This window comes from Psammomys obesus, unplaced genomic scaffold, assembly GCF_907164565.1.
Source record: "Psammomys obesus unplaced genomic scaffold, mPsaObe1.curated_primary_1811, whole genome shotgun sequence".
NCBI classification, from domain to species: Eukaryota; Metazoa; Chordata; class Mammalia; order Rodentia; family Muridae; genus Psammomys; species Psammomys obesus.
The window spans coordinates 60,972,958-60,985,752 of NW_026585504.1; the positions used below are offsets into that span (position 1 = coordinate 60,972,958).

The window sequence follows — 12,795 nt, forward strand, 5'->3', positions numbered from 1 at the left end:
AGGAGATAGAGAAGAAAAAGAAGAAAAGGGAAAGAGAGAGAAAGTGAAGGAAGAGAAATAAGAGGAATAATGAGAGACAGAGATGAAGGGAGAGACAGGAATAGAGATAAAGATAGAGGTAGATAGATAGATGATAGATAGATAGATAGATAGATAGATAGATAGATAGATAGATAGATACCAAGAACATCCAGTGCTTTATCTCTTAGAATGTCAGCAAGTGACTCTTTGGAGACAGAACTCTTTTAGAAGGGTAAACCAATTAAAAACAAGGCAATTAGAGTGGTCGCTGATCCCAGCAGAGTGCTGTCTTCCTAAGAAGGATACTGGAATGCCTCAGATACACATATACAGAGAAAAATCTCTAGCACCTGGGGGGGCACAGCTGGTGGCATGTGGAGAAGCTTCAGAAAGAATTGAAGGAGTTCACCCTTGACCAATATTTCAACTTCAGATCTATGAGGCTAGAATATCTGTCTTTGAGGATGGAGAGATACCTCAACAGTGAAGAGCATTTGATGCCCTTGCAAGGGACCAGAGTCTGGTTTCCAGCACTAGTGTCAGGTGAGTCATAACTACCTCTAACTCCAGTTACAGGGGATCTCAACCCTCTTCTAGCCTCCTTGGGTATTTGCATGCAAGTGTACACACATTAACAGATACACTTCATGCTGGTCATATTTTGTCAACTTGACACAAGCTAGGGTCAACTTGAAAGAGGGAACCCCAACTGAGAAAATACCTTCATCAGATTAGTCACTCTACTTTGGGTGGTGCCACTCCAGGCTGGTGGTCCTGGGTTGCATAAGAACACAGACTAAGCAAATGGTGGGAACAGAAAAGAGTGTTCCTCCATGATCTCTGCCTCATTTCCTGACTCCAGGTTCCTGCCTGGGGTTCCTGCCCTGACTTCCTTTCATGATGGACTATATGCTGTAAGATGGAATAAACTTTTCTTTCTCAAGTTTTTTTGGTCATTACATTTATCACAGTAATAGAAAGCCAACCAGGATATACACATATAAATAAATAAAAATTAATTTTTAAAAAAAAATACAAGTGTCCAATGTTGAAGTCATCTACTTTGTGTTTTTTTTAATGTAATTCTTGCTGGCTAATGTGACACTCAAAGTAACACTTCCATGTTACATCTTCACCTTAACCCAAAACAGAGAGGAGGGAGTCTTTATTAGCCTGTAATAAGATAGAGCTCCCTGACCCAGGATGCTTGGAGAGCACAACCAGAAGAGACACAAGGATTTTGAGGATCCGCAAAGGACACACTGACAGCTGGAGAAAGTCACCCTGTACTGACAGTGCCTTCTGCACCAAATGGAGCAGTCACAAAATCTCCAGAGGTTTGCTGCATCCTACGAAATGCTAATAGAAGAAAGCAGCTCACAGGGTAGCAGAAAGAATAGGCTATGTCCAATAGGTGACGCAAGCCAGGAAAGACCTATGTTTCCCACACATGTCCATGAAGATTCTAAAATATCCCCCTTTAAAACCTCCGTCTCTCTCCCTCCCTTCCTCTCCCCCCCCTCTCTGTGTGTGTATATATGTGTATATATGTATATGTATAAATGTATGTATGTATGTATGTACATATGTGGGGGTGGTATGCATGGTGAAGGTCAAAGGGCAACCTAGTGGGCCCACAGGCTTCCTGAGATTTTCCCTGTCTCTGCCCCACAACTACCTGTAAGAGCACTAGATTACAGGCATGTGGTGCTGTGCATGGCTATGTGTGGGTTGTGGGGTTCCATAATAGGCTCCTCACACTTGCAAGGAAAGTGCTTCAACCACAAGCCAACTTCCTAGCCCCTAAAGCCTCTTCATTACGAGGTTTTCAGGAATCTGATGGCTTATGGCAGTTTGTAAAATTGAACCAAAAAATTGAGCAGAGATATTAGTGTCCCACATATGTCTGGAAAGAGGGCCAGGCTTGGGGATGTTCCAGGTCCACAAACTGGACTCAAAACAACCACTGAAGGACAAACCAATGTAAAACTAAGAGAAACAATAGAAAAGCCTGAAGAGATTTGTGTAAGAATAGAAAGGGAGGACTCAGAAGAGTAAGTTAAGGAGACACAATCACTTACCATAGTGATTAAGGAAGTTCTAATTAAGAGCACTCTATAATTAGAGGTGCCTTGGAGATGGTTTATTGAGAGAGAGAGAGAGAGAGAGAGAGATCTGAACAGTTACAGAGCTGACCACAGGCAGGAATTCAATGTTGTGAATAACAAATACACTCACTGTAAAGCAAGCAATAGACTAGAGAAAAGAAAGAAAAAGAAGTAAAATTGGAGAATTAAAAATCTGCAGATTAAAATCAGAAAGGGGAGAAAAGAGACCCTGTTTACCATACCAGAGATGATGAAGGAGAGTTACAATTGGTTAACTTTTTTGAGCTAGGACAGAGTGTGAGAATCAGCACTTAGTCAATGTCCACTGCCCAAGCCATCTGCAAGGACTCCCTGCCCCCCCCCATTTCTCCCCCTAGGTCATTCCTTGACCCATTACTTGGCATAGCCAGGTCTTTGTTTCCAAGCTATGGCTATGCTCCAGCCTACCCTGTCCAAAACATTAAATATTCAGAATTTGTCCTGGTCTAATTTGATATTTGTGGCTTTGATAAAATACTCTGATCTCAAAGCAACATTGGGAGGAAAAATTTATTTGGCCCTCATTTCCTATTCCCAGCTTATCATTTAGGGAAATCAGGAATTCAACTATGAACTTGGAGTAGAAACTATGGAAGAAACCTGTTTGCTGGCTTGTTCTGGCTTATGCTTAGCTACCTGTCTTGATATAGGACAGGTCTACCTACCTAGGGAATAGTGGACTCAGTTATCCTATGACCATTAGTAGTCAAAGTATCACCCCACTCTCAGTCCCAAACAGGCCCATAATTGGATCAAGGCAGTCCCTAAAAGTCTCCTTTTAGGTGATGCTAAACTGTGTCAAATTAATAGTTAAACCTAGCTAGGACATAGACCTTTCTCTGCCTCTCAAGTGTCCTCTGTAGAGCCTTGCATGTCATGATGAATACCTTTAAGGGAAGAACTCAGTTCTAACACTGCAATAGTTAAGGAAAAGACTTAGAGTAGAGGAATGTCAGAGAAGGGCATGCTGTTTATGCGTCTGTCCTTAAAGCTTTCCTCTGACTTCACAACGAAGTACCCATCACTGGCCTTAACCCCATTTGTCTTTCTCCCTGGATTCATAGCACATTTTAAATTATTTTCTCCCGAACCACTTTGTTTTGGGTATGTATGTGTGTATGTGCTTGTGTGTGTGTGAAGGGGATGCACATACATGTTTATATCTATTTAGAGGCCAGAAGTAAATTTCAGGTTCATTTTTTAAGTCCCATCCACCCACCTTTGGAGATAGGGTCTCTTACTGGCCTGGAATATTGCCAAATAGAATAATCTGGTGGCAAGCAAGGCCCAGGGACCTGCTTGCACCTCCTCAGCACTGAGATCACTAACACATGTTATCAAGCCTAGCTTTTTAACGTAACTTTGGCTTCAGTTCCCTTTGCTTACAAGGCACTTACTTTACCACAAGTTATCTATGCAAGCCATGAGCATTCTCTTCTTCCATTTCTTTGGATTCCGGTACAATATATCTGTTGATAAATGTCTTTCTCTTGAAGAACTAAAACTCCAGGAAATGGAGAGACTCACAGACCAGATAACCCACAGCAAGATTCCTGCCAAGTGAGAACAGTTACCCATGATAGTGAGACTACACCTAAGCGGGAGTAATCACCTCTCATGACAGGACCAATTGTCACACTGTAAAAAGTGAGCTTTGACATCACGGGGCCCAGGGGTGGCTAAGGTGGGACAGCAGCAGCAGTGATAGAGGCCAAAAGGAGCTGGCAGCTCTTTGGTGTGTCTCTCTCTGTACTAATACTCAATCTTCCAGGCTATTTGAGACCACTGGTCTCGGTGATAATCTCTGATCTTTCTTAACTCTTAACTGTCAGGCTTATGGCTCTGGCTGCTGTACTTTAACTCTTAAATTTTAAGGTTGGTAGCCTTGCTATTTGGGGCTGCTGGTTGTAGCAAGAAGAAAGAAAGAAACAAAAAAACAAAGAAAGAGAGAAAAAATAAAGGAAGGAAGGAATAAAGGAAAAGAAAGAAAGATCTATGGAGCCCCCATAGATCATTTGTAAAAACATATATAGACAATCAGACAGACAGGCACAGTTTAGCATAAAGCAGGGGACTTCAAAAACAAGCTCTAACAGGCTTCACAATTTCAAACACACACACACACACACATACATAAATACATACATATATACATACATATATACTTGAATCAAGTCAGAAATTCAATAAAATCATCATTGAGGATTATGAAATTATCCATTTGTTTAAACCACACTATGTCATGAAGGTACATCTTCAATATAATCTGCAGGAAATCTGCCTAATAGAGTGAAGCAATAAGCAGTGAATGTCTGTGCCAAGCCAGATATATGAGACAAGCATGGAAAGGCAGTATAGCAACAGTAAGCAGTCACGAGGCAAAATCCTTGGGACTTTGCCTACACCAGAGATATACTCATCCCTCTGCTGTGCAAAAACAAGTAGGTTGCCTCCAGGAAGCTCACCTGTTTGTTTTTGCTGATCCAGCATGCAATTGCTTGCATGATCACACCGAGTGATAAACGATCTACTAGACTACAGCCTAATCCTAGCTATGTATGTTCCAGCTGTGTATTCAAACTTTGTTCTCCTCCTCCATGAAAATATCTGAAAGGGGACCTCAGAGTCAGCACAAAACACACCCAGACACCAAATTCTCAGCACAAGGAAGATTTATTACCCTGGAGGTAGAATCAGAAGGTGGGGCTGTCTTCCCCTAGATCAGGCAAAGACAGACAGCAAGGTGTTTCTGAAGGAGAAGTTTTTAAGGAGAAAGGGAGAAGTCTGTGCTAGGATGAGTTGGTAAGTTCCGATTAGACAGGTTAGCCAAATAATGAGTTTTGATTTCTGGACCCTGATGTTTTGATAGCTGGAACTTGGAGTCAGGTATAAGGAGGTGGTCAAATAAAGAAACAGACCTTGGGGAGCAGCTTTAGAAATGTGATCTAATGGTTTAGCAGGGGGAGGGAATGGGGAAAGGCAATACCTGTAGGCAACATGTTGCCATGCTTGGGCCAGTTAGGAGCCCCTTCAACCTCTAAACCCTGCTAGTCCCTGACAGACAACGCTGGGGTCACCGAGCCTTAGCTATTCTTTTTTTTTAAATTTTTTATTAATTACACTTTATTCATTTTGTATCCCCCATAAGCCCCTCCCTTCTCCCCTCCCGGTCCTACCCTCCCTCCCCTTTCTGCATGCATGCCACTCCCCAAGTCCACTGATAGGGGAGGTTCTCCTCTTCTTTCTGATCTTAGTCTATCAGTTCTCATCAAAAGTGGCTGCATTGTCCTCTATTATGGCCTGATAAGGCTGCTCCCCCCTCAGGGGGAAGTGATCAACGAGCAGGCCAATCAGATTATGTCAGAGGCAGTCCCTCTTCCCATTACTATGTAACCCACTTGGACACTGAACTGCCATGGGCTACATCTGTGCAGGGGTTCTAGGTTATCTCCATGAATAGTCCTTGGTTGGAGTATGAGTCTCTGGGAAGTTCCCTGTGTTCAAATTTTCTTGTTCTGTTGCTCTCCTTGTGGAGTTCCTGTCCTCTCCAGCGCTTACTATTTCCCAAGAGCCTTATCTATTCTTGATGTGCTCATCCCAACCTAAACTCCTTGTCTGCTTTCTCTCGTTGACATATAGAACTGATGTCAGAGCCTAGTCATTTGAAATTATCTCTTTTTAAAAGAGTGTGTGTGTGTGTGTGTGTGTGTGTGTGTGTGTGTGTGTGTGTAGGTGCCTGCAGAGACAAGGGATTAGAATCCCCTGGAGTTTTGAGCCACTAGCTGTGTGTGCTAGAAACCAAACTCTGGTCTTTTTCAAGAGCAGTAAATGCTCTTTGCCTCTGAGCCCTTTACCACCCCTTCCCCTGTTGGAATTCTTCAACTTGGAGTTTGTCCCTAAAACACCACTAACCAAAAAAAACTAAGGATTCTGGAGGAGGCAAGTGTAAGGCAAAATTTTAAGTAACAAAGAGAAATGTGAATAAATGAAGTTTCTGAATTGGTTATATTTTACATAGCAGATTCTAATCTTTCTAACTCTGAGGATAAGGTCCCAGAGTGGAGCTTCCTTCCTTCCTTCCTTCCTTCCTTCCTTCCTTCCTTCCTTCCTTCCTTCCTTTCTTTCTTTCTTTCATTCCTTCTTTCTTCCTTCTTTTTTCCTCTTCCTTCTTCTTCTTATTGTTATTATTATTATTATTATTATTATTATTATTATTATTTTCTCACTGTCTTATTGCTGATTCTTTCCAGTTTATCACTGGCTTGCTACTTACTATTCTCTTTTGATTTAATAGGGAGCCCTCCCTAAGCTACAGCTCCTTGGTTTTCTCCACAAATACATTTAGTAAGGCTTTAGCTTATAGTAAATAAAAATATCAGTGTAATTCTCTATACAAGCAACAAATACCTGCTAATCAAAAGTATAAAAAAGGAACACTAAATAAAATAAAATAAAATAAAATAAAATTCCTAGGTACAAATATAGTATCTGAGATTACTATATATACATATAGATACTATATTACATAACATTTCTATAATGTAAAGTACAAAAGACAGGGGGATTCTTTTTTAATTTTGATTTTTATTAATTACAATTTATTCACTTTGTATCACCCCCTTGTAGCTCCCTCCCTCATCCCCTCCCAATCCCACTCTCCCTCCCACTTCTTCACCCATGTCCCTCCCCCAATCCACCGATAGGAGAAGTCTTCCTCCCCTTGACAGGGGAATTTTTAAGGGGGATATAAATAAAGGAAAGATACCATGTGTGTATATGTGTATAGTAAAAAATATAGAATAATTTTAAGATGTATGTTCCCACAAATTGATCTACAGATTCAGGGCAAATTTAATTAAACCCCAGCATAATTGTTTGCAAAATTAAGAAGGTATTCTTTAAATTTATACAGAAATAAAGAGCTGATGATAACTAAAGTGATATTGAGAAGATATAAAGTTAGAGGATGCACATCTGGACTGTCAGAGTTAGGAGGGCTTTTAACTGTAATATAACTACAGGAATCAAGACGGGGAAGTAGGGGAGGAAGAATGGGTAGACAGATAAAGGGAACTGAATAGAAAGTGTAGAAATAGATGCTTAGAAATAGGGTCACACTGATTTTTGACAAAGGTTTAAAGGAAATTCAAGAGAGAAAGAATTTTTTTTGTAAACGAAATTATATTGGAACAACCAGGGAACCAGATATAGGGAAACCCTCAGGCTATAATTCAGACCTGTGCAAAATTAATTCAAAATGGATTATGAGTACAAATGAAAGTATAAAACTGCAAAACCTTTTAAATAAAACATAAGAGAAAAATCTCTGTGAGCTTAGGTTAAGAAAAGAATTTTGAGATAAAGCCACCAAAATTATAACCCATAATATAGAATCTGATAATTTTGACATAATTAAAGTTAGACATTTTTGTTTTACAAAAAATACTTGTTAAATAGAAACATAAATTAGTTAGAAACCAAAGGGAATGTGTGTATTGTATTTTCTTTTTACTGCTTTAGTTAAAAAATTTCTAGGAATTGTTGCTCTCCTTGTGGAGTTCCTGTCCTCTCCAGATCTTACTGTTTCCCACTTCTGCCTAAGATTCCCTGCACTCTGTCCAAAGGTTGCCCACAAGTCTCTGCATCTACATTGATAGTCTGCAGGGAAGAGCTTTTCATCTGAGCACAGGAGTCTTTCCTGAGACTGATATTCCAAACAAGGACTATGCATGGAGATAACCTAAGACTTCTGTACAGATGTAGCCCATGGCAGTTCAGTATCCAAGTGGGTTCCATTGTAATAGGAACAAGGACTGTCTCTAACATGAACTGATTGGCCTGTTCTTTAATTACCTCCCCCTGAGGGGGAAGCAGCATTACCAGGCCACAGAAGAAGACACTGCAGCCACTCCTGATGAGACCTAATTGACTAGGATCAGAAGGAAGGAAAAGAAGACCTCCCCTATCAGTGGATTTGGGGAGGGGCATGTATGCAGAGGGTGGAGGAAGGGAGGGATTGGGATGGGGGAGGGAGGGAACCACAGGGGGAATACACAGGGAATAAAGTGTAATTAATAAAGAAAAATAATTTGTAGGAAGAATGTGCATGTGTGTGTGTGTGTGTGTGTGTGTGTGTGTGTGTGTGTGTATAGGTGTGCTTGCTTTAGCACATTCATGTGAAGACCAAAGGTCTGCCCTGAGTATCTTTCTCTGTTTCTTTCCAATCTAACATGTTGAGATAGAGTCTCTCACTGAACCTAGCGTTTTCCGTTTCAGCTGGACTGGCTGGATAGTGCATTCCTGGTGTTCACTTTTCCCAGCACTGTTCCAGCTTTGTGCTTCCATACTCGGAGTTTCCTTGAGTGCTGAGGATCTGAACTCATGCTCTCCACTCGGATATGAAGCACTTTATCCAAGGAGCCACTTCCCAACCTCACTTTATTTTCTTTTTTGAGGCAGGGTCTCAAAAAAAATGAACCAGGAACTCACTGATTTGGCTAGACTACCTGGATAATGACCCCCAGAAAGCCCTGTGTTTATGCCCTCTTAAAACTCATATTACAGGCATGTGGTGTACCTGTAGGTATTAAGGATTGAAATTAAATTCTTGTATGTGTATAACAAGCATATTAACCACTTAGCTACCTCCCCAGCCCCATTAAGAATGTTTTTAAATGTTAGTAGTTAAAAATAAAAATAAAGTCATACACAAATAAACATGTTGATTATTACAATATAATCTAAATGCAGAAAATATCCAAAATAAGAGACTGGTCAAATGAGTTAGTCACTCCCCATTTAAACAGTCTTATATTCACTAATAATAGCACTGTGGAAATAGGCTTATTACTATGGCTAGATGATTAAAATATATAGTTATATGAGAAAAGGCAATTAGACAAAACAAACACACTAAACCATATTTCCCTTATTTCCCTGTTTTAAGAAGAAGGTTAGCATTAGCATACAAGGACATGTCAGGAAAACAAATTGCCTAGCTTTCCAAGATGACTTTTGTGTTCTGGGATTTGAATTATGTGCATGGTTTTTGTAATTGTGTTTTGTTTTAGATTCAATTCTTTGTGCTTAAGTTATCACAAAAAGCTTAAAGTACACCTGCATACTTTCTAAAGTTTCAACAGTAGTAGGTTTCAATATGACTTTTTCAAAAGGTCTTTAGTAGTAGTTATTTCTCACCATGATCCCATTTCTACTCCCAACTATATACCACATACTAGCAATAAGAAACCCTACAGAATTTAAAAACTTCTTTTTTAAATTGCTTGCTAGTGGGTTTCCATATATTCCCAAGCATTACAGGCTAATGCCAATACTCTTGATTACCCTTCAGAAACTTACAGTAAGACCATATTGCTAAAGACACCATATTCTTGAATCACTGAACACGAAGAAATCAAGCCCATATCTATCTGGAATTTTCATCCATATTGAGTAACTTCCACAGTGTTAGAAGGTGCTATATGCTCTACTGGAGAAGAAAACTCATTATCAGTTACACTCATTTCTGAAACCTGGGCGCTACAATAATGCTTGATCTGAAAAAATAGGCCCACTGGTTCAATAGTGGCACAAATATTATGGGGGTAACCAACTAACATGGATCAACAGGTTGTTCTTCAGGGACAGGCTCCTGAGAAAGAACCAGAAGAAAATAAAGAAGACAAGAAACCCAGAGTCATCAGGTCTTACACAAGCTATGCCTTATACCAAGCCAACTTTATGAAGAAATATAGCATCTTTTATACTATTTGTATGGGAAGAATGAGACAGAATCATCCAATTAAGCAATTCTGGCAAAGAAAAACAGGATACCTCAGACACAGCTGGCTTAGGACCGATAGCCACAGCATGGGGTTGGGGGGGGGGGCGAGTTCCCAGAAACTACAACCATGACTCCTTTGAGGATAGACCTTGCCAAGCATGCCCTTGGGCAAGGACACAGAACTAATGTTCCCCTTGTCCTTTCATTAGGGCCTCTAAGAAAGTCTTGAATCAGCCTGGGTCCCAGCAACCGAATAATTTCTAAGACCTGCTTCATGAGCTAGATTCTACACCTTGCACTGTTAATGGGGCCAACAACTTGTGGCTAGACAGGTCATAGGGCCTAGGAGAAAACATAGTATTATTATTATGCTAAATGAACAAACAAATAAAATGACTCCTAATGACTTATTGCTATATCTATAGGTCAGTGCACCTCTCAGCCCTTACCAGAGAAGCTTGCAGTATGTGGCAGTTAACAGAGACTATCCAACTGCTGCCTGGGCAGAGAGTAAGAGGCTGGAGTGTTCAGCCTTGAATGGGTGTGTATATCAAATACCTTTCTCTATGGCTCAAATAGCTTCATGGATGAGGGAATGAACAGATTGCAAAAGTGAGAGGTGGTGGGTAACTTCAAGTAAACAATGTTTTCTAGATACAAAAGGGCAGTTGCACATACAAGCTCACATTGACTGTGAAAGCGTGCACAATAGCGATGCATGCTCAAGCCAGACAAGATCTCAGCATTTACGAGAGTGGAGTGGAACAAATTCCTACTTACAGCCAAGGAGAAATTTGGAATTTAATAGCTGCTGGGAAAGGAAGAGTCAATTTGCTTTAATAGTATAATTCCCTATAGGTAAATCACACTCCAAGGGAAACCTCATTCCCACGAGTAGTTTTGCAGCACAAACTGGATTTGATAGTTTAAGGCAAAGTTTTTAAAAAAGAAACTCTGAAAGTTAGATGGGTCGGGAGATAAGGATAGAAAAGGTGGATCTGGAAGAAGCTGGGGGTGGTGCCGAATCTGACCAAAACACGTATGAAATTACCCCCCAAATTACGTAAATAATATTTTTTAAAAGAAGCTTAAATTATAGGGGAGACAATGCATTTTTAATGATATAAAGCATACACGAGGGGACTGAAGAGACAGCTCAGTAGTGGAGAGTGCTTGGTGATCTTCCGGAGGACCTGAGTTCAGTTCCATGTTGAGTGGATCACTGTAGCAATTGTTTTTAAAACTCTACTTTATTTGGGGTATTTATGCCTCTACCCCCTTCCACCAACCATTTAACCCCCAGTAGGAGAGAAAAGGTTAGTGAGGAGAGGGGTCACCTCTTTACTTGGGCTGTTTAGGGTCGATGGGTCTTTGTGGTAGCCAGTAGTCTCCTCCAAGTGGCTGTGCGCTGACGCATTTCTCTCCGCCTTCCTGCTCCAAACTGGTACACTGTCCGTCTCTCTGGTCTCTCCAAGTTGCTGCATGCCCCATGCTAAGACTGCCCGCCATGGCCATGCCACCTTCTCTTTCTCGGCTCCCAGATTTAAATCTTCAGAGTCTAGACTACGCCCCTCTCTGTGCTGACCATGGCAGGCTGTTACCAGCTGGCAAAAGCCACGCCCCACATGAGACAATTAACGGCTGTGGATAAATGATAGCCCAACTAAAATCCCACACTTGGGATTAAAACAAGAACATATTTACATAGCATAACTTAGTTTTAAAAGAAACCAAACATTCATTACACATCACAGCACCTGTATCTTCAGCCTCAGAGAATTTGGCACTCTCTTCTGTCTTCCTTGTGACACAGAAACACAGACACAGACACACAAACAGACATACACAAACCCACAAACACATATACACAGACACACACAATAAAAAATAAAAATATCAAAATTTCATATTTTTATTTACTATTTATTTTTTTTATTTTTAATTACACTTTATTTACTTTGTATCCCCCCTCTAGTTCCCTCCCTCCTCCCTTCCCAATCCCTTCCTTCCTCCTCCTTCTCCACGCATGCCCCTCCCCAAGTCCACTGGTAAGAGAGGGTTTCTTTTTCTTCCTTCTGATCCTAGTCTGTTAGGTCTCATCAGGAGTGGCTGCATTGTCTTCCTCTGTGGCCTGGTAAGGCTGCTCCTCCCTCAGGGGGAGGTGATCAAAGAGCAGGCCAATCAGTTCCTGTCAGAGACAGTCCCTGTTCCTATTACAATGGAACCCACTTGGATACTGAACTGCCATGGACCATCTATTCATTCAATTATAGTTATAAAATGTTTTTTTTTTTTTGATTAATGGTAAAATATTTATGTTGGGTTTTTTTTTTTTAGGGCTTTTTGCCATGCATTTTTTAAAAATTACACTTTATTCACTTTGTATGCCTCCATAAGCCCCTCCCACCTCCCCTCCCGGTCCTACCCTCCCTCCCCCTTCTTCACGCATGCCCCTCCCCAAGTCCATTGATAGGGGAGGTCCTCTTCTCCTTCCTTCTGATCTTAGTCTATCAGATCTCATCAGAAGTGGCTGCATTGTCATCTTCTGTGGCCTGGTAAGGCTGCTCCCCCCTCAGGGGGAGGTACAAAGTGCAGGCCTCAGAGGCAGTCCCTCTTCCCATTACTATGTAACCCACTTGGACACTGAACTGCCATGGGCTACATCTGTGCAGGGGTTCTAGGTTATCTCCATGAATAGTCCTTGGTTGGAGTATGAGTCTCTGGGAAGACCCCTGTGCTCAATTTTTCTGGTTCTGTTACTCTCCTTATTGGGTTCCTGTCCCCTCCAGATCTTACTATTCCCCGCTTCTTACATAAGATTTCATGCACTCTGCCCAACAGTTG

General features: G+C 41.0%; 1 pseudogene; it reads right to left on the bottom strand.

Moving 5' to 3' along the window:
* The window catches only part of LOC129673433 (dnaJ homolog subfamily C member 10-like), a 9,404-nt pseudogene extending 8,035 nt beyond the window's left edge, over positions 1–1,369 (bottom strand).
* Between the last annotated feature and the right edge of the window lie 11,426 nt (positions 1,370–12,795).